At 42.8% G+C, this 21,052-nt stretch overlaps 1 long non-coding RNA gene across 1 annotated transcript; it reads right to left on the bottom strand.

Annotated features, from left to right (window-relative positions):
• Positions 1–13,358: 13,358 nt before the first annotated feature.
• Positions 13,359–17,492, bottom strand: LOC143396451 (uncharacterized). Its single transcript, XR_013091103.1, has 2 exons — positions 17,166–17,492; positions 13,359–15,971 (listed from the first exon to the last, which is right to left on the bottom strand). It is a non-coding gene; the product is annotated as an uncharacterized LOC143396451 (long non-coding RNA).
• Positions 17,493–21,052: the final 3,560 nt, after the last annotated feature.

Genomic DNA, 21,052 nt, shown 5'->3' with positions numbered 1-21,052 from the left:
CTATCTGACTATTAAGGAGATCCTGGGTACAATTTGTGAAACAATCTAAGGAGTGCAAGGGTAGAGCTGGGCGGACCAGTTAGGAAGCTTCTGCCAGAATCTAAGTGAGGAATGATGATATTTGGGGCTGGGGTAGTCTGGCAGAGATGGGGAAATGTAGATGGAGTTGTCAGAGATTTGGGAGGTAAAACCCAGAGAATTGGGTTCGGATCAGGTGTGGAGTGCTAGTGAATGAAAGAGCTGGAGTTGCTCCTGGGACAGGCAAGTGTGTAAGAGACACTATTAGGTGAGGTCACTGGGAGGGGCTTCTGATGACGGGCAGGGGATTTGCTTCTTTCGGGACATGTTGGAGTTGTTGGGCTGCTGAGATACTCAAGAAGAGACACTGAAGTGAGGGGCTGCTGATTGGTTCTAGAGCCCTTTGAATTTCGGGTTCAATAAGATAACATGGAAAACACTTAGTTTCGCATCTGCACCTAGGTGTTAGTCGATGCTGTTATTTTCTAACAATGTCTTTAATGTGGTCATGATTAAATTCACACGATTGAATGTCTGTCTAACACATTTTTAAGTACAAAAGTAGTGCACAGCACACAGTAAGAGATCAGTAAAGGTCAGGGTGGAGATGAAAGTGCTTGTACCTCTGAAAACATTTTTTATTTCTATTTACCAGTTTGAGAAATTTTGTTTCCAGAATTTGATCCAGCTTTGGGAATTTCAGAGTAAAGGGGGTGAATATATCCACCCATCATTAAAAAAGAAGAAAAAAAACAACTTTATTTTGTTTTCCAGGCAGAAATTTAGCATTTCTAGAAATGGCCCTTTTACTGTTATCAGGAAGAATCCGGAATAAAGAGACAAAAGGCTTTAATTCTGATCTTCCCCACTGTGCGACCTCCCTTGGCCTTCCCAGGTGAATCGTCCAAGACGACCCCTCTAGTACTAAACCTGAACATCTCAGCAAAAGACGCTCTCTCGTCAGACAAAGAGTGGTGCCCACAGAAGAGCAATAAGAAGCTGGATCCAGACAGAGATGGGCCCAGCGTGTTCCATGACCAGATCCCGCAGAGCAGAGAGGGGCTCCTGAGAAGGCGCAGTCTTCTGCTGAACAGTCATCCTGCGCTTGCTTTTTGTTGTTCTCTGTGTTTCTTTTTAAGTCATAGGTCAGTGATTTCCCCACATCCTGCCCTGGGGACAGATAGAGGAAGATGTGATTCACAGAAACAGCTGGTTGGGGACCCTGGTGCCTGGAGACAGATTGGTCTGGGAGCAAGGATGTGGGTGAACTGAGGTGCCACTTTGGGTCTGCAAACCCCTGGGACGCGGGGGCTAGGGAAACAGGAGGCAGCACATGCAAACTGCTGAGAGCAGATCTAACTAGGATTTACCTCTCCCTGGATGACTCTTCTCAAGAGGAAGTAAGCAGTTAGGAGGAGGACTGAGGGTAATGGTTGTCACCGAGACTTAGTGTACTCCAGAGCGAGGCCAGAGGTCACAGAATTTCAGGAGAGGAAAGGTCTGATGGAGACATAAATCCCACTTCTGTTGCTCACTAGCTCCGTGGCCTTAGCAAATCTCTTTTAGAACCTTCCCTTCCACATTTATAAAACCTTTTTCCTCACCTAACCTGCCTCATGGAATTGTCATCAAAGGGAGATTACAGGAAGCCGAGCAGCACACGGCAAGGACCCCTTCCCAGCATGCATCTGAGATGATCTGCAAATCAGACAGAAGGTTTATCTTGCCTCTGAGCATTCAATGAGGAGTTGGCTCTTGTGAGGTTCCCAAGAGAATAAACTCAGGGTACATTCTCTACTTGCTCCTGGTTCCCATGGAGTGATCCCCTCACAGAGCTCTGCTGGGTCAATTGTGGGAAAGGGATCTAAAACAGAGAGAGAGAGAGAGAGAGAGAGAGAGAGAAGCTCTGAACGGTGAACCCCAAACTCTGGGTCTGAGCTCAGTGAACTGTTCCCCCATGTGTTTTCAGCCATCCTGAGTCCCAGAGACACGTTCTGGATCATTGATCTTCTGGACTGCATTTGCTGGAAACTTTTTGCTACAAATCGAGCTACCTGAGAGTGTGCCAAATCATGGAGCCCAGCCCAGATTCCGGGAACTCCAGGAAAATAGATCCATTGGATGGATAAACAAGGTGGATGTGTCAGCCGTATCAAATCTTTGAAGACATAATCATTTCTTACACTGATGCACAGGGGGAAACAATGTCTTCACACACCCCTTTCCTTTCCTCCCCAAACTTTATTAAGGTTTTACTAAGCACTGGGTACTGCTTTAAGGACTTTAGGTGTGTGAATGTATTTATCATGTAAATTTAATCATGTCAGCTTTGATCATATATAAATGGTTTTTCCACAACCACATTCCCTCTCCTGTCATTATTGGAGGAAAAGAGTGAGATGTTCTCTTGTAGTCTCTGCAACTGTCAGTGTAGCTTATAGGGAAAGATCCATAAAGCTGCCATCAAGACCCCGCCTCTCCCCAGCACTCGCAGCTTCCTTGCCTCAATCTGCCTAAAGACCCCCACAGTTAATCTCATGACGGAAAATCCAGATGACCAGTGGCTGCCCCACCCCATGCCCCATGACCACACACACCCCCATGTCTGGCCCCTATGCCCTCTCCAGCTTATAGTCTTCCATCAGGAAAACACCACTGAACTCTTGCTGAACCTTACCTTCATGCTCTTCATCTAACTGGAGGGTCTTTATCCCTGGCTGCGAAATAGAATTGTCTGTAAAGCATAAGAAAAAGTTTTAAATTTAAAAAAATCCATACATTTCCTTCTAATTAAGGTGAGGGGTGCAGTGCAGTTAGTCTTTGTTATTTTAAAGAATTTCTAGCAAGGAAGGGGTTCCCTGAAGGCTATTAAGTCATGTGCAGGATGTCCAGGAGTCAGGGACTGGCAGGGTGGGCAGGGTAGCCAAGTGCAATCACCCATCCTTGCTGGCAGGGGGCCTCTCCACTGCAGCTTTCACCCAGAATAAAGGCTGCCCACCGCATGCTCCCCCATAGTTCTTAGTACTGGTGACACTTAAAAAAACAACATATAGGGCTGGGCTGTAGCTCAGCAGTGGAACACTTGCCTTGTATGTGTGAGGCACTGGGTTCAATCCTCAGCACCACATAAAAATAAATAAAAGTTCTGTGTCCAGCTACGACTATAAAATTATTTTAAAAAACTAATATATAGTAAAACAGCCTTTTTTATTAGGCTTCTTAATCAGTTGTATTGATGTCCAATTGGATGAGTTTTAACAAATGAGCACAGAACAAATCCATCACCTCAAATAAGGCTCTCAAGTACTCCTTCACCATCACGTGCTTCTCTTGCTCTTTCCGCAACAGCTCCTGGTTTCCTTTCCATCTGTGTTGACTCTGCCTTCCCTGCCATGTGATATAAATGGAATTGTTCAGTGTGTAACATTTGAGACTGGATTCTTTCCCTCTGCCTAGTGTCCTTGAGATCAATCCACGCTGTGGTGTTTATCAACAATTTGTTCCTATTTACTGAGGTGGAGTAGTGTTCCCTTGGGTGGAGGTGTGACTCATGTATCCATTTATCTGTTGAAGGACATGTGGATTGCCTCTGGTCTTCGGTTGGTAGTAGTAGAACTGCTATAAGCATGCCTATTTAGGTTTCAGTGTGAATATGTTTTCATTTCTCCTGGGTCAATATTTTGCAGTAGGATTGCTGGGTCATGTGTAAGAAATTACTGAACTTCTTCTAAAGTGGCTACACCATTTTACACTCCCACCAGCTGTGTATGGTGGTTTCAGTTATTCTACATCCTTGTCAGAACTTGGCATTGAGGATAGTTTTATTTTGGCCATACTCACAGGTATGTAGTACTGGTGATTTTGAGGGGAGCGGGTTGTTGGTACTTGGGATTGAATGTCACTCCTGAGCTGCATCACCAGCCCTTTTTCATTTTTATTTTGACACAGGGTCTCACTGAGTTGCTGAGGTTTCCTTGAACTTGTGATCCTCCTGCTTCAGCCTCCCCAGTTGCTAGATTACAGGCGTGTACCATCACACCCCACTGTGGTGATTTTAATTTGCATTCCCATTGCTATTTTTAAAAATGTTCCCTTTGATTTTGTTATGTAGCTGGAATAAGCTGAAATTGGGCTGCCATTACTGAATGCCCTAATGGTCCTGCATATGGATGCTATTTCTACCTGATGCGGTAGGTGACCGGTCCACCTTCCCACCAGCTGCTCCATCTGCCCTCCATCTACCTTCTCTGACCAAGGGCTTTATTCGTGCAGTTGTTTCTTCTCTCTCTTGCCATCATCATTTTTTCCTACTACTAGATCATTAATATCAACAGCATATAAATATGTGTCATTTAAATCTTTTACCCCACAATTCCTCTCTAGCCACACTGCATTTCTCTGCTCCCCTTTACAGCCAAAGTCTGTGAAAGAGTCGTCTATATTTAGTATCTCCACCTCTCCTCCCATCCTTTTATTTTGTATCTACTCCAACCAGCCTTTCACCTCCTATGCAGGAAAATTGATCTTGTCAAATGTACATGTGCATTGGCTTTCCTGTGCCAGATCCTAATCTTGGACACTTTCAGTTCTTTGCTCATGTAGTCATGAACACTCTGCAGAATTGATCTCTCCCTCGGTTTCTTCATTTCCTTTGGAGCTGACTCTCCCTCCTCCATAGCTGCTCCATCTGGCCTCCTTTGCTGGTTCCTCTTTGTCTTCCTGACCTCTGTCCCTGGGCTCCGTCCTCAGTCAGCTGTCTTTCACTCGCTTCCCAGATGATCTTACTCTGTGCCACAGCCTCAAATGCCACTTACAGACTGGTGGCTTGAACTCTGCATCTCTGGAGTAGACCTCCACTGAACTCCAGGCTCACGCAGCAAACTGTCCACTTGGCATTTGCATTCAGATGTTGAGCAGACATCTAAACTTAACCTGTGAGCCACCACCCAGTTATCTGTTTCCCATCTGCTCTTCCTCATCCCAGAAAACCCTAACTCCATTCTTCCATCTATTTGGCCCCAAAATATTTTTTTTTAAAACCTTGCCGTCATGCTTTATTTCTCTTTTTCTCTCATACCCCACATCCATTCAACCAGAAAACCCTGTTGGCTCTATCTTTAAATATACCCAGAAGGCAAATGATTCTCTCTGTTCCTGCTGCTACTCACCGAATTATGGCATTATCCTACTACATGGGCTCTCTGCTTCCAACTTCCTCCCACACTTCATTGAAAACACTTGCATTCTAAAAACATGGGTGAGAAGATGTCCCTGAAGTTGCTCCAGTCACTCCCGCCTTGAAGGGCGTTTCACTAAGATCTCAACCAACTGCTAACCTCACCGCTAACCCCTGTCCACCTTCTGCCCATCCTGCTCCCTCAAGAGCAATTGCTGTGGCTGGCAGCTTACAACAGATGTGACTGCAATTGCGTCCTTAGTAGGTATGACTCAGGGGAATAGGGATGAGAGTATGATCCTCATGCATCTCAAACAAGCCCCCACTTTGGAGTCTTGCAGTTGCTTTTTCCTCTGCTCAGATGTTCTTTCTCTGGATATCTGCCGTCACTTCCCTTTATCTAAACCTCCGCTCAAAAACCACTTTATCAAAGAAGCTTCCCAGACCACCCTTTCTTTAAATACCATCTCTCTGTCACTCTGACTCAGCTTATTGTTTTCTACAAGACACTTATCACCATGTCATGTGGAATTAATTCATTTATGTATTATGGGTCTCCCCTCTACCTCCCACTCAAAGGTAAACCCCACAAAGCAGGGATCATTCTAGGTTTTGTTCACTAGTGTATTTTCTTCCTAGCACACTGTAGGAGCCTGCTATTAGTTGAACAAATAAGTGAATGAATCTTCCCTGACCCAACCATGGTGTGACAGCTTTTCCTTCTAAGCCTTCCATGAATTTCATCGGAGGTGAGTTTCATCTGGATCATAAACCCTTGAAGGCTCCATATTTGTTTTTGTTTCTTACCACATTTCTGGGTGATAGCCCTGAATCCCTGAATCCCTCTAAGGATGTCCCTGCTCTACATCTGTTTCTAATGGCGTCATTTCAAAGGAGACTCCTATTTGGAAAAGTCATGTGAATGGGAACCATAAGTAGAGTGCCTTGGGACCCAGGGTTCACACACACAAAGGTATGTATGAATATTCACACACACTCGCACGCATACGCACATCATCACACACAGACATAAACAAGGCAGCCTCTTGGTAAGGACTGCATTTGGGATCTGAGTCAAAAATATGTCCTATTTTGTCCTCTGGAACATGTCATTTGGCTTTTAAAAATGATTTAAATTAAAAAAAAAAAAAATAAGCTCAACTCCATGGGGAATCTTACCGAAATTAGTTGGCTGGTTCCGTTTTTAAAACTAGGTCATCCACAACTGAGAAATGACTAAACACAAAGCATGATGGGACAGAGCCAAAAAATGCACGGATCCACCACCTAGCTTGTTTGCACTTTCAGGATATTGTTTCATAAAATTTTAATCTTATTGGGTTTTCTTTCCTTATTTTCAAAGTCTTACAGTATATTGAAGCAATTTTAGAGAATACAGGGTAACCAAAGTACCCACCCACAAACAGGTCGGTTGATTATAACTCTGAAACTTAAAGATGCTCTTGATATACTTCCGTATAGAATCATATTTTATAAATTTGGCCCCTCTTGGAACTCTGCATTACCCATCCCTCAAGGAGCTAATCCACAAATATAGCCACAGCTGCATCAATAGTATTTGAGTAGAAATGAGAGTCTAAGTCAATTAGCCTAACATTTGCTCATTTCTGGTTTCTGACCATTTTTTTTCTTACTGATTTGTTAAAGTGTCCTTACAACTTTGTTACCATTCTAGCCTTATTTTTTTCCCTTTATTTATCCCACAAATATTTATTGAAGCCCTACTATGTATCTGTTGTAGGACTTTGGAATAGTTTGGAATCTTTCAGCAAATATAACCGAGAAAAGACCCCTACTCTCATTGAGTTCATTTTTTTCTTAGTGAGAGACACATCATAAAACTTTATTCATTTTCTGATGCTGCATAACAAATGACCACGGACGTCTCAGCTTAAAACAACAGACATTTATTGTCTCTCAGGTCCTGTGGGTCAGAAGCCTGCTTGCTTTAGTGGGGTCCCCTGATGGGCTTCCAGGACAGTGTTGGCCAGGGTGGAGTTCTCATCTGGAGGCTCAACTGGAGCACAGCCTACTTCAAGCTTGCTCAGCTGTTGACAGAATTGATTTTTTGTGGCTGATATCCAGGGCAACCTCTTTTTTTTAAAGCCAGCAACAGAGAGACAGACCCTAAGTTGAGTGTGCTAACAAGACAGTTTTATATAACACAATGTAATCATGGGAGTGACATCCTATCCCTTTTGCCAAATTCTACTGATTGAAATTTTGGTTCCTGCCAACAACCAGATGAAGAGGGCTACACAAGGGAGGGAATGCCAGAAGGCAAAAGGTTGTTGAGGGTCACCTTAGGGTCCGTCTGGAACAATAAATAATTTTTGTAGCGTGTTAGGCAGTGCTAAGGGCTATGGAAAATTGGGGAGAGGGAATAGAACACAGTAAAGAAAACCAGGAGGGCCAAGGGGAGCCGGAGGAAGGTCATGGGCTTCCCTAAGAAGGTGAGGTTCACTGAGTCTTGGAGGGGGTTAGAGAACTGACAGTGTAGTTTCTGAAAGAAGGAACAGCTGGAGCAAAGTTCCCAAGGTGGAAGCTTGGGAAAGAGAAAGGAGGCAGATGGGCTGGTGCAGCGAGCAGAGTGCAAGTGTCGGAGTCCCACTCCAGATGGGCAAGCTGGCAGCAAGAACTTGTGGACCTTTTACTATGTTCTAGGCTGCAGGTGTATGGTGATACACAAAGCTCCTGCAGCCTTATCAGAAGAAGGGATAGAGCCAACAGGAAGAGCCAATACCCTCAGGGATGTGCATTAGGTCAGAGGCTCTGAGTGCTTCCTGTGTGGGACCATCATCTTTCCCCATTTTATAAATGAGGAAAAGGAAACCTAGAAAGTTTCATGAATCTGACGTCATATAGCTAGCCTTCCCTCTGAAGGTGTCCTTTCACCCACAACTATGTACCTATGAACAAACTCAAAAGTTCTTTTTTTAAGAAATAAAGTGGCATTATAGAGAAGGACTGGAATTGGTGCTTTAACTGCTGCTAGAGAAGGGCCCCCTCCTCCCGCCTGTCTGAACTGAGAGGGCGGCCACCTGGAGACCTGGGGAGAGAGGAATTGTGACTGAAGGGCCCTGAGACATGAAAAGCTTGCTTGATGCATGAAAAGGAAGCCAGTGCCACTGGGAGGGACCAAGCAGGCGGGACTAGAGAGAAAAGAATGGAAATATGCAGGCCGGGTGAGAGCTCACGGGGACTTACAGGCCTTGCAAAGGATTTGGGGCTTTATTCTGGTTATAATTGGAAGGCCCTGAAGATTTAAGCAATGGAATGCTGTGAACTGATTTTATGCATTAGAAAGGTCACTCTGTGAAGAGTGGATTATCATTAAGGGTCAAGGGTAGAAGCAGAAAAACGAATTAAGGGGCCAGTGGGCTAATCCCTGTGTGAAATGATGAGGGAAGGTTGAACTGAGGGTGCAGCAGTAGAAATGGAGAAAGTGGTCAGATTTAGGATATATTTCGAAGGCATAAAAACCAGACCTACTGGTACATTGGGATGTGTTGTAGCAAGATATCAAAGTTGAACTGAGGGATTTGGACCTAAGTAACTAGAGGGTAATGATGAAGTCAGTAATTGAAACAGGTAGTTTTAATTGGGAACAACTCTACTCTTTTATTTTTGTTATTTTTAGAACTTACTAAAAAGGGTATCATACATTTTATAGTTTGGGAAATTGGAGAGTTTTTTTGGTTATCTTTTTGCTTCTCAACATTATATCACGAAGATTAATTCATATTGTTGCATTATCTGTATTTCACTATTTTATTTCTGCATAATATATTCTATTGTGTGACCCACAAAATTTATTTATACTTTCTCGTCTCAAGAGGTGTAGCCAAGAAGAATAATGGCTTCTCTAAAGATACCATGTCATTGTTCCCAGAGCCTGGAAATATGTTATAATGCAGTATAAAGAGGAAATAAAATTGTGTGTGCAATTAAAACTGGTAATCAGCTGACCCGGGGATGAGACAATAATTCTGAATTATCCAGGTGGGCCCAATGTGATCGTCAGGGTCCTGAAACACAGAAGAGGGAAGCAAAAGAATCTGTGTCAGAGTGAGGCAGCAGAAAAAGGCTGAGTCAGCCGTTGCTGGTTTTAAGATAAACCTGGGCCAAGAGCCAAGGAGTGTGGGTGGCCTTTGGAAACTGGAAAAGGCAAGAAAACAGATTCTTCTCTATAGCATACAGATAACAGCTCTGGTATTAGGCCAGTGAGCGCCTCTTTAGGCTTCTGACTTCTAGGCTATGGGATGATAGATGTGTGCTGTTTTAAACCACTGAGTTTTTGGTAATTTGTTATAACCGCAAGAAGGAACTAAAACAAGGGGCATTTTATGTTTCCATTTCTTAAATGATTGTAAGCATCTCTGCAATGAATGTTCTCATATATGTTTACATGTGTAAGAGGTAATAGTTCCTCTTGGGGTACACCTAGGTTGGAATAGCTGAGTCCTTGTCTATGGGAAAACTGAATTTTATAAGATAATGCAACCAAATTGTTTTCCAAAATGGTTGAACCAATCTACCTTCTCGGCAGCATTGTAGGGACTCTCTGATTGATTTAGATCTTCTCCAACACTTGGTAATGTCTGAGGCATACATTTTTTTTTTAATTTTTTTTAAATATTTATTTATTTATTTATTTTAGTTTTCAGCATACACAACATCTTTGTTTGTATGTGGTGCTGAGGATTGAACCCGGGCCGCACGCATGCCAGGTGAGCACGCTACCGCTTGAGCCACATCCCCAGCCCCAACATTTTTTTTTTTAACAATTAAATAAGTGTAGAATTGTATCTAGGTGCAACAAAAATCATATGGTTTGAAAAGTCTAAAATGCTGGTTGTTGATGGCATTTTCATATGCTTACTGGGTACCTTCCTGTCCTGTGAAATGCAGGTTCATGATTTTTACATATTTTTCTATTTGCTGTTCTCTCAGGAATTAATAGAAAAGTTTATATAGTCTTGATCTATATGATCCTTTGGCTGGTGGATGTGTTGAGAACATCCAGTGTGTATCTCATCTTTTTCCTTTTTTTAAAGCAAGGGTCTGCAACTGAAAAAATGAATATAAATAAATAGATAAAAGCAAAACCAGTAGACAGAGGAAAGAGAATATGAGGAAGGAAGAAGGGAAGGAAAGAAGAGGCAATGGGGACTGAAATAGAGCAAATTATATTCCATAAATATATGAACATGTCAAAATGAACCCCACTATTGTTAACTATATGCAATTTAAAAACATTTTTAAAATAAATAAATAAAATAAGCAGAGGCCTGCAGCCTGTAACTAGCTGACCAAATCTGGATTTGCACAAAGCCTGGTTTTCACATGCTTAAATGGTTGTAAAAATTAAGGTACTACAAAAAAGATATGTGAAAGAGACTGTGTGGCCAGAAAAGCTCTAAATATTTGGCATTTTTGTTTTAGTCAGATTTTTTCACTGCTGTGACTAAAGGACCCAACCAGAACAATTGTAGAGGAGGAAAAGTTTATTGGGGGGCTCATGGTTTCAGTGGTCTCAGTCCATAGACAGCCGGCTCCATTCCTTGGGGCTCAAGGTGAAGCTGAACATCATAGTGGAAGAGTGGGGTGGAGGGAAGCAGAGAAAGACTCTACTCGCCAGACACAAAATGTATACCCCAAAGTCATGCCCTAAGGCCCACCTCCTCTAGCCACACCCTACCCACCTTCAGGTACCACTCGGTTAGTCCTATAGGGGATCAACACAGGATTGGGTTAACACTCTCACAACCCCATCATTTCTCCTCTAAACTCTCTGGCATTGTTTCTCACATGAGCTTTTGGGGGACACCTCACATCCAAACCATAACAACACTCTTTTCCTGCTCTGAAGCCTCTATTAATGAACATAACTTCTTAATTTGGTTAAACTCTCAATCTTTCAGAGTCTTATTTAAGAAATCCTTCTTAAGGAACAGAGAGATATCAACCTATATTTTCTAACAAAAGCTTTAATGATTTCCTTTTGGCATTTAGGTGTTTTCACTAGTTTCAGTTTTGTGTGTGTGTGTGTGTATGTGTGTGTGTGTAGTGTGAGGAAGAGATCCAATTTCATGTCCCACCTCACCACTACATAATCATTCATTTCATCACCATTGGTTTGGTTTGCTGAGGGTCTTCTGTCCACTTTTGTCATAGATGGGCTTTCCATATTGGCCTCATTCCATACTCCGAGTTCTATCAGAGAATTCTTCTAGCTCCGTTTCAGTATTTCACTTTCTTCAGCTAATTCAGTTTTATAATATGTTTGGATGTCACTTCGTCTTCCCATTTGAAAGTGTCTTGAATATTCTTGGCCATATCTCCCTGGGTCAATTTTTTAACTCAGTCTGTCAAGACCCTTGAAAATGTTGTTTGGGATTTTGATTTCAGTTGTATCCAATCTATAGTCTGAAAGTCCATCTAGAGAACAAATATCTATATGAAAGTAAACATGCTTATCTCTGAAAACTGGAAGCCTCTCCCTAACGTAAATCTTCTTTAGTGATTGATTGATTGATTGATTAGTGATTAATTGGGCTTATCTTCTCAAGCTGATCCTGAGAGGTCTTTAGGGTGGGAAATCCACCTAGTCAATCATTCCCATTCATCCCAGGGATTTTATGCCATTGTAGGTGGCTCACACCTCTCACTCTTGCCTTCCCACTTCTTATCAATGCATACTTGATGAGTACTGCTGTCTGTAAGACAATGTGCAGTGGGTGACACCCAAAAGCACAGTGTAGATTCCCTGTCTTTAAGGGACTTTAGACCTAGCAATGGAAAAAAAGACGTGTGAAAAAATTACTAGCAATTCAAGGCGTTGAGTACAAATTTTCTAGAAAAAAATATTTTAAAATAGCACATCAACTTAAAAACCATTCAGCTTTAGTAAGGGACAAAAAGATCATCATCCAAATGGACTTCCTCAGTAATTCCCTGGGAATCACTGTTGTTAGAGCAACTTACCAGGACTGCCATTTCTAGCAGTGACTTCACTCATTCTGAAAAAGATTCTGTGTGATGAAGCTCATATAAGATACTGGGGAGATTTATTGAAAATTGATTTCCATCTAAAACGGCTGGGTTGAGTTTATATTTTGCCCCTCAGCTATTAAAATAAAAATCAGCGCCCAGAAACAGCTAATTGCCAGAGTTCCAAGTACCTAGAATTTGACTTTAAAGTTGAGGAGGGAAGGCCACAGAAGCTTCCTTGTGTGATGACCAGAAGGGAGCTTCCTCCACGTTAAGTAACCCAGAAAGAGTTCAGCCTGTAACCTCTGTCCTGAAACCTGTGGGCTTGTGTGGTTTCAAAGCCTGTTTCCCCTTTTCTTCTTAAAATTAATGTTTTCACTGTTGCTTTTTTATTTTAAGACAAAGTGGCAGCATGATTCATACGGTTGCTTCCTCCTCCTCCAAGGTCTTAGAAAAGGTCTTCCAGTTGAGAAAAAAATGATTTAGTGGAAGATCAGGATTATTGTATTGACTTGCAAAAATCACCCTTCTCCTTTTCATTCTTTGTGATCATTCTAAACCGGAAGGCTTGGGTGGGATTTATGCAAGCACTTAAGTTCTCCTTCGAATGCACCCTCAGTAACCTTCACTCTTACTGACCTCAAGCACAGGGCTCCATCATTCCGGGTACCTTTATCATGGCAACTTAAATGAAGATGTGGATATGCTAGCAGTCATATAATATCTCTCTTTGGGGCTGGGGATGTGGCTCAAGAGGTAGTGCACTCGCCTGGCATGTGTGTGGCCCAGGTTCGATCCTCAGCACCACATATAAACAAAGATGTTGTGTCTGCCAAAAACTAAAAATTAAATATCAAAAATTCTCTCTCTCTCTCTCTCTCTCTCTCTCTCTCTCTCTCTCTCTCCCTCCCTCCCTCCCTCCCTCTCTTTAAAAAAAAAAAAAATCTCTCTTTTCTCGTTGCTGAAAGTGAAAAGTTAATTGTAAGTTAGACCACAAGAGAGAGAATGGTATATCAGTAAGGAATACTGGAATGTCATTCTTGGATTAAAGGGAAGCTGCTTAAGCTCAGCAAGCTTCAGTTTCCTCATCTATAACATGGGGATAAAGTATTTTATATATAAAAATATATATATATTTCCCATCTCTGTCTTGTTTTGAGAATGGCATTTATATCGTTACTTAATTATAAGCTTTACTTGAATCACCTGTTTTAAAAAGTACAGATCATCCAGATTCTTATAATTTCCAGAAAACTGGAAATTCTTATCATCAGATATTGGAGAAATATGAAGTAACAGATAAAATCTTTCTTTTGTTCCCCCCCCCCCAGAGCTTCACTTATAATAGGAAACACTGTACTCATGAGCTATGTGAACAGCCCTAAGAAATGGGAGCTCATGGAAGGATGCATTTTACAGGCTGGATAAGTTTACAGAAACAGAAGATGCCCACTTTTCAGTTTCTTACAAGTATACAAAAAAAGTCCTTTTAAAAATCATTTTACACATTTGCCTCTGTCTCTCTTCTTAGGTTGGAGACGGTCCCACAGCTCCTGGGCTCTGGCTCCTGGGCTCTGGTCTCCATCCCGCTGCTGACTGGTTGGTAATTTGGAAGACCACTTTCACTTCTCCAGGCTTCCTTTTCATACCCGCAAAGTGACCAGAAGGCTTCCGCTTCTGGTGTCCCATTGTCCCGGGATAATCCTCTGCTCCGTTGTCATTCTCTGCATGATGAGCACATCATCCTTAGAAGGAGTCAGTCCACGGCCAGGTAAGGTGAGGGCGTACCTGCCTGAGCTCTGCACCGGCGTCCTAGTGGGGAAATAAAGTCACTGAGAACCCGCCACAGCGTAGCTGGGAGGACAGAGGTCCATGGATGACTCCATGTGAACTCACAAGAGGACCCTCGACAATAAAAATGGGAGAGACACACGGTGGCATGGTGGGCAAGGGCGGTCACTAAGCTTCATGAGGGCTTCCTCTAATATTATCAATGATGAGAGTTTTATTATTTTAAAATAAAAGAGCAAAACAAGTATTTTTTTAAGTCTAAGGGTGCTTATATGTTCCACATAACATGTATGTTTATATGTATTATATATAAACTATATTTTATAACTATATTGTTATTTTTATAGAGTTGATATGTAAGTATAATCTCATATTTTTAATAGATATTATACAAAATATATTTTTAAATCCAATGATAAGCAATTAAAAGAAAATTTTTCTCCCCTGTTAACATCCCAATCATTCCTCCCTCAAAAGCCAACTTAGTGAATTCTGTGTCATTTTCCAGAAATTTCCTCCTGTAAGCACAGAAATACACATATGCACACACAGATATCCCTGCCCCCTCCTCCTTCTCTCTTAACATATCTTGTGCCTGAATCTATTTCACCCATATAGACTGACACACGTATTTCACACCCATGGAGTCTTCCGTATGGTCACATAATCATTTGCTGTACCATTTCTCATATGGCTGGACTTATGGAGAACTTTCAGTCTTTTTGCTATTAACCAATCACTAAGGAATACCTCAGTGAATATCTTTGCATCTCTCTCTTTGTACACATCACACAGGGTAGCTATAGGATATATTCCTGTAAGTGGAATGACCAGATAGAAAGTCCAGTTAGCATTTTGAAAGATATTGCCAAATTGTTCTCCCTTTAAATCATAGCAAGTGATAGCGTTCTCTCTCCCTGTATTCATGAAAACTCTGTTTAATAACAACCTCGATACTCTTTGACCTAATAATAAAAAACAGGGCCTTGTTGTTTTCATTTATAATAAGGCTGATTTCTAGAACATTCTCAGATTTTTTTGTCCTGTTTGTTTTCTACATTCTTGTCCATGCCTATTGCTTCTTTTTCTATTCGATAAGATTGGGATGTGTTTTATAGAAAGAGTTGGATTGCTGAAGAATCTTGAGTGTCATGGACTTATTCAAGCTTGTGAAAGACTTGCTTCTGGAATTTTCTTAAGGACTATAATTTAGTTCTTAACCAGGGGGCAATTTTGTCCCTGAGGACTTGGTAACTTCTAGAGACCTTTCCGTCAGTGGAGGGAGGTAGTTTTACTGGCATCTGGTGGATGTTGACCGGGGATGCTACTGAATACCATACAATGCAAGCACTCTGCACAGAACAATTTTCCAGCCTCAAATGTCAATAACATAAGAATGTATTATTCCTCCACTAGAAGGACGGAAAACCTAAGAGACTATAATTGAGAAAAAACTTGAGGCCAATGTAGGCACCATGGGCTCTGGCCTTGTCCTAATGTAAATCCCGCTGGCCTCTCCTCTCCAGCATCTGCAGCACAAGAGCTGAGCAGAGCCAGCAGAGCCCAGAGGGTCCTGGGCTGGTTCCCATCCCCACTCTTAGCAGTGCATTGTTATTAGTGGTTTGCATACTTTTTACTTTAGTTACATTAAAATAAATACACAGAAAAACCTCAATCATGCTCCTCCAGAACATGTTTTGAGCAATTCAGGCTGTAAAACCTTCTTCAGCATTAAAGCCTTCTTCTGAGTGTCATAAGCAATAAAATGCAGGGTGGTGGGAGCAGGAGAGAAACCACAGTGGGCTGATTTTATAATGGACATAATCCCAGGGAATACAGGAGGCTTTTCAGATCTTGAGAAAAATGAGCAGCATTTCCTTCCACAGAACCATTTCCCTGAAAGTATTCGATCCTCCCACTTCTCAAGGCAGCCTCTGGGCCTGGGCCTCCAAGATGACACTTCGCATCACACCTGCAAATTATAGTAGGTGCTCAATAAATAAAGGTGAACAACCCCAGTCAGGGGAAAGTGAGCATATAGGTATTTTATTTGAAGCAATTTAATGATAAGGAGTGAATACAACATCAATCGGCATTTACTCTGTGCTGATGTGCTGAGTGGACTCTCTCACTGACTCTTCCCAATGGCAGGTGACAAGGTGTCACCATTACACATAAGGAAATAAGGCCTTGAGAGAAGTGGCTTGCTCACAGGCACACAGCTCCTGAGGGGAGAGCTGGAATCAGGCAGTCTGTCACCAGAGTCCTTCCTTTTAAACACTGTATTGTATCAATGCTGCTATGCAATCACTAATGTCACACAATTCCCACCATCCATCTTATTTGATCATCACAAGAGATAAATGCATAGATATCATTATAATGTCAATACATTGTAACCATGGAAATACACACACACACACACACACACACACACACACACATACACGCACACATACACACATTTTTAATGGATATGTAGTTATTTATTTTAATTGCTACATAGTAACTGTACATAATCATAATGGTGGTGTGCATGCATACATGTGTCATCATATCAGTCACTGACAGATCTATCACCTCAGACATTTATCCCTTCTTTGTGTTGCAAACGTTCAAAAGCCTTTCTACTATGTAGCCCTAGAAGTTGAGGCTCAGAGAGTGGGATCTTGCATGGGCTCTCTCTCGTCCAGTGAGGAAGTCCACAGAACGGGGTAGAGCACAGCATGGCTGCAGAGTCACTAATCAAGACCTCCTAAGACCAAGCAAGAAGCAGTCTAATTTTATTATGTGGTTACCATGTATATATACTCAGGCAGTAGCTAAGCAGATTTCAGGCAGCCACCAGTGCAATTTCTGCTAACTGTACTTGCAGCAATCAATCAAGGAGTGGGCCGTGGAGCAAGCTCAGGACTGTGACTCATGGCCTCACGCCCAGGGCTGTGCCCACGGGGTAAGCGGCCTGCTGCTCTCATGCCTGGCACTAGGGGAGTGGCCTGCCACTCAGACGCCCTTATTGTATGCCACATATGCAGTACTCCATGCACCTGTCCCCACAGGACCTGCCTGACGTCCTATGTGTGCTGAGCCACAGTGCTGGGGCTTGAGCTCTCGTTCCCCATACGATGTCACGATTCGTGTCCATTACCCATCCTTCGCCTCTTACCTCTAGTCCGCCCCCTGTGGTTCTATAAATGGAGCCACACACGCCTGTCTCCTTTGCCCCTCGGTGCACTGTTAACCGTTGTTAGGGGAAGAGGTTGGAGCCACACTTCTGCAGGGGATTTCTCTTCAGGTTCTGGGGCGCTTCCTCCTCCAGGTTCTTGCAGTCCACAGTCTATCCCACATTTGGTCCCAGAAGGGAGCAGCCACTTCAGCGCCCAGCTGCCACCAGGGGATAGCAGCCACTTCAACACCCAGCTGTCCAGGGGTCAGCGGCCTTCCTCGGTGCCTCCTCAGCAAACCGCAGTGCATTCTGAGGCTGCTGCCTCCGTGTGAAGAGCCCTTCCTGGCACCACAGAGGGCAGATTTCCAGCAACTTCTGCCAGCCTGTTACTCTGCAACTTTGTGATCATGCAGTGAGCCACAGCTGGGCCCCATGGAAAACACAAGATCTCAGCCTTGGGGCAGTGACTGCTTTTTTTTTTTTCTTTTTACCTGGGAACCCTGCATTCTTTAGGATTCTCTTTCCTCCTGATTAACTGATTCCCCGTTACTTCACTGGCTTGTTACAGGAAATACTCATGTTGAGACATCTGTGTGATTGGTCCCCGAATCCCACATACTGCCTTCCTTTGAGCTTCTTGCAGGGATTAAGACCTGCCAATTACCTGGCATCCCTTAAGCTTGAGTGAGAGATTCAGGAAGCCAGGAGCTGAGGAGCATTTGCTCTTACTTTATTTTCTTGATCTCTCATCTAGGTTTCACGGATATAGGAGAAAAGGATCAATCATAATGCACTTTTTATAAGTGTGCTAATCAGCTTTATGGTACTGTAACAGATACCCGAGGTATTCAGCTTATCCAGAGGAAAGGTTTATTTTGGCTCACAGTTTTAGAAGTTTCCATCCATGATCGGTTGACTTTGTTAGTTTGGGGCCTGTGGCGAGGCAACCCATCAGAGCAGCAGAGCAAAACCATTCACCTTATGACCAGGACACAGAAGGGAGGAAGAGGAAGGGGCTGGAGTCTGAATGTTCCCTTGCAGGGTATGCCCTTGATGACCAAAAGACCTCCTGCCAGGCTCCATCTCTGGAAGTTTCTACCATCTCCCAGTAATGCTACAGGATGGCGACCAAGTCTTTAACATGTGGTCCTAATTGGGACACTTACCTAAACCACAGCAGTAAGAGCTACCTGTGAAATAGACCAAGATTGTTTCATGATGTAAAAACACTTCAAAGTCTTAAATGTTTTAATTTTCAACTATATACCTAAGTAAAATCACCAGCACCCAATTCTCCATCCCAACAGATTGGTAGGTCCCTGTTTTTGTTTGTCTGTTTTTATCTTCTTTTAATCTCAGCATGCTCTTCTCCCAGGCATGGGGACTTGGATCATTAGTTCTCAGGATAATGATACTTCCAAATGTGCACACAGCAGCTTCACATATGTTAGGTCATTCAACCATCAAAGCAGCTCCTGGGACGTCCAGAGCAAGTGTCACAGTTCTTTATCTAGTAAGCATAGCCCATCACTGAGAGTTAAATTGCTCCAAGGGCAAGTGGTAAACAGTAAAACCAGGAGCAAAGACTAAAATCCAAGTCTAAGATCATCGTTCATTTTCCATTGTCTCCCCACGTCTCTCTGTTTCCTGGACAAAAGATTTTTTTCTCCGCTAAAGAATTTCAAAGATCAGCAAATGGAAGGTGTGGGGGATTATGTGGAGAGGGGGGCCTGTAGAGCTCTCTTGGCATCCCTCTGACACTGTTGAGCAGTAGGCAACTCATGTACTGGACGACCTCCACCCCCGGCCACATAGAGAGAAGCAAGAACTGGGAGGAAGCCAGAGCTGAGCGTGGGAGGGGTGCTGGAAATGCAGTTGCACAATCTGACAGGGACTTGTAAGGTCGATCTTTCCCCAGCAGGAAGCCAAGTCTGCACAGATGTCAGGGTTGGGAGGGCTGGTGGGAGAGGTTGCCTGTCATCTGAAGGTGCGCGCTGGCTGCCCTTGCATGGTAGGTTAGGACTTGCATGCTAGCAGAGAACCAAGCCCGTAATATCTCTCTGTAGACAGGGTGATGGTGTGACTTGCTCTACATCAGGCTGTCTCAGTGCGCTCCTGCTGCAGAGCAACTGATATCAGCCCATGGCTTCTTAGCACTCCTTTTACTTTCAAAATTAAATTGCATGTTCCCCCTAAAAGGTCGACCACAGACAGCAGACGCAGTGCAGTGCTGGGTTCTGCAGAGTGGTGCCACCCCAGAGCGTTTGTGTTAGAGAAGCACACTTAGGGAGAACAACTGGGTGTCCTTCAAGTCACCCTTGTTTTGTGGCATACATCTCTCCCCTTGTCACTATCTGATTCAGGTGTTCCTCTGCTCACTTAGCACTTCCTCCATGCAAGAGTCACTGAAGTCAAATTAATCCTCTAATTCTGAGATTCTCTGTGTTTAAGGATGCATTTATTTTAAAAATGCACGTAAATCCTACTTTTCATTTCCTAACAAATTGTGGCAGAGTTGCCTAAGAATTGAACTGAGAGGAAAGTAGGTGCAGAGGTGAACATTTCCAAGAATAACCTCTGTGCCACCAGAGTATCCCTAGGCATCACCAGCCTGCGAGAGCCATGATGGTAGCAACGAAGAGGACAATGGCATTTTATGTGCACAATTCCACTGAAGCCCAAAATAATCTAATGAAGTTCACGTAGACATACCGTGTGATATTTACCCAGCAATAACAGGTATCAGCTTCTACCTGTAGACTTCCATCTTCCACACCTTACAAACACCTCCCTCCCACTCCCTGCCCCCAGGTATCTCTCCTTACCTTGAAGAGTCTCACAAGTATTTTTGTTAATTACATTTTTTTACTTTACATTTTGAAGGAATTCCATATTTAAATAAACACTGCAAAAGTAGTTCAAAGAATTCTACTATAACCCAGATTCCTCAAATGTCAACATGTTACATAACCTCAGTACAATGATCCCAGTAAAATTAACATTGGTGTAAATAACGCCGGAATCTGCTAGAATCTCCCTAGTTTCACTTTTTCTGACCCAAGATCCACTCAAGGTTCACAGACTGCATTTTGTTGTCATTTCTTCATCATCAACCTTGATGTGGAACAGTTCCTCAAGCTTCCTTTGATGTTCATGATCTTGATATTGCCAAAGAGTACTGATCAGGCCGGGCACAGTGGCACAAGCCTGCAATCCCAGCGGCTTTGAAGGAGGCTGAGGCAGGAGGATCACAAGTTCAAAGCCAGCCTCAGCAAAAGTGAGGCACTAAGCAATCAGGTGTGGCTCTGTCTATAAATAAAATACAAAATCTAGCTGGGGATGTGGCTCAGCGATTGAGTGCCCCTCAGTTCAATCACTGGTACCCAGCCCCCACGCAAAAGGAATACTGATCAGTTATTTTGTACAGTTTTTCTCTACTTCAGGTTCCTGGTGTTTCCTTATGATTTACATTGTTTAGGGTACAAATGTCACAGAAGTGACCTGTCCTTGTTAGGACATCATATAAGGAAGCACACGAGGTCAATTTTCCCCCTTCCAGTTGATGTTAACTTTGACCCCTTATTAAGGTAATAATATCTACATGGTTTCTCCATAGTAAAGTTACCATTTTTCCTTCTGTACCTAATAAAAGCCTTATGGGCAGATACTTTCAGAGCATATAAACTATGTTCCCCTTATACCTTTGTCTATTAAGTTTAGCCTACCTTGATTTTGATTCTCACCTGTGACAACAATCACCATTGTGTTTGTCAAATGATGATCAATTTCTCTCAGCCCTTTTACATTTGCTAGATGGAATTTTGTACTAAGAAAGGGCGTTGTTCTCCCTCACTTATTTAATTATTCATTTGCTTATTCATAGTTGG

This window comes from Callospermophilus lateralis, chromosome 4 (genome assembly GCF_048772815.1).
Source record: "Callospermophilus lateralis isolate mCalLat2 chromosome 4, mCalLat2.hap1, whole genome shotgun sequence".
Classification (NCBI taxonomy): Eukaryota; Metazoa; Chordata; class Mammalia; order Rodentia; family Sciuridae; genus Callospermophilus; species Callospermophilus lateralis.
This window is presented reverse-complemented; position numbering and strand designations above follow the sequence as displayed.